This window comes from Oratosquilla oratoria, chromosome 11 (genome assembly GCF_046742065.1).
Source record: "Oratosquilla oratoria isolate Oo_2021 chromosome 11, ASM4674206v1, whole genome shotgun sequence".
NCBI lineage: Eukaryota > Metazoa > Arthropoda > Malacostraca > Stomatopoda > Squillidae > Oratosquilla > Oratosquilla oratoria.
The window spans coordinates 38,000,378-38,002,304 of NC_134787.1; the positions used below are offsets into that span (position 1 = coordinate 38,000,378).

The 1,927-nt window shown below is 39.5% G+C and overlaps 1 pseudogene; it reads left to right on the top strand.

The window, feature by feature from the left end:
- The first annotated feature begins 471 nt into the window (after nucleotides 1-471).
- On the top strand, nucleotides 472-1,139 carry LOC143030007 (zinc finger MYM-type protein 5-like; annotated as a pseudogene).
- Nucleotides 1,140-1,927: the final 788 nt, after the last annotated feature.

Genomic DNA, 1,927 nt, shown 5'->3' on the forward strand with positions numbered 1-1,927 from the left:
TAGCTTTTGATTATTTTACGTGTTCCATGGATACTTATAAATGCGGTGAGATACGTAGGGTCGTAGTCAAGAACATGTGTCGGGTTGCCCCACAAAAGTCATCGGATAAGAATGTCGGGTTCCCCACGAATTCTTATAGGAGTGTCGGTTAATTTCGTCGGTCACCTACTTCCTACCGACAAATATGCCCGACTACAAAAAGGGCCCACTCTTAGAAGAAAATCATGTTCAATTACACCTCGGAAAAAAAAATTGCCCCGAGCCGCATGCAAAATATTTACAAGGCAATTTCTCAAAACTTAAATTTTGAGACAATAGTTATAACTTTTTAATATTGAATTTCTTTACTTCTTTCATCCTTCAAACTTGCTTCCTTCTTTCTCCTTTTTCCTTCCTTCATGTTAATGCATTTTTTATTTCAGATTATTGTCATTGTCTTTTCTAAAAGAAATTATAAAAAGGCCTTACATCATGGCAAGCACAATCAGAGATCGAGACAATTTAAGTGGCAACCAGAAACAAGCACTGGCCAAGGCTAAGGTACCTGAAAATGAAAAGTATAGAGATGCTATCAACAAATACTTTGTCACTCCATCTTTCAAGCGCCCATGTATTAAGGATGAAGAAAACAAAAACTATTCAGAAAATTATGATATAGCCTTGAGCCCAATTACTGTTGATAAATACAATGATGACATTGATAACAAATTAGAAAAGAACGATGAGGTTGTGAATCAAATTGAAGACGATCCCAATGCACCAGAAGACAGTGCCAAAACAGAAAGCTTACTTATGACCGGGAAAAAAAACAAGCCCAAACATCATGCAGTGATCCATGAATACAGTTGTAATTAACATGTATGATGACCCAACCAGTTGTCTAGCAGATATAAATAAAAATGTAAGAAATTGCTTAACAATGAAAGGTAATTTTAATATTCCGGTGATCATCTTTCCGAGCAATGGAAATGGACAGTATTTTTCAAAGTTCCACTATAACAGGAAATTTCCAAATGGGGAGAGTAGTATAAGACCTTGGATTAAATTCTCTGTCTGCTGATAGAATTTATCGTTTTTATTGCAAAATCTTTAGCAGGAACACAATCAATGCATCATTAACAAGTGGATTCAACAACTGATCTAATCTTCATACAAGGTTTTGTGAGCATGAAAATTCAAAGAACCATTTGGAAGCCACATGGAGTTTTTCTAGGAGTTATGTAGGTTTGGATACTTAAAGCTTTGTAGAGATGAATGAGACTAATTTTGATATCTCGGAAACATCTGGCAAGATCAATTTATTGTCGAAGGTCACTACATCATAGTGAACACCTCCATGTGGATGATGTAAAGATTATATATGCAAATATAGTCTTACATGTGTAGGAGTATGTACATAGGCTTGATTAATATACAAAAATAGATTATAATAAATATGATGAAAATAGATAGTTTTATATGGAGTAATTTGATGATGTTGGTGAAATACAATTTTTACAATAAGATTGGCAGAGTAAAGACATCGGAATACGTAGGAATGGAATAGGCTGGAAACTTAACCACAGAAAACGGAGGTATTGACGTGTCACTACAATACTCCCCCACTAGTGACGAGGTAGGAGGAACGAGATTTTTGTCTAGAGGCGAGGCGAGTTGTCAGCAGGATCGGATGTCACATGGCAGGAGGTGTTGAGCCTGGTGTTAGCGTGTAGGCTGGTAAGGGTCCGTGGAGGAGCAGGAGGTCCGGCTGGCAGGGGTCCGTGGACTGGCAGGCGGTCCGGCCGGCAGAGGTCTGTGGACAAGAAGGCGGTCCGGCTGGCAATCTGGAAACGGCTGTTGGCGTCTGGCGTTTGGCGTCTGTCCGGTAGGGCAAGCTGCATTCCAGTAGGAGTGGCCGGCATTAGTCCGTGGACGAGGGGGCGGTGGG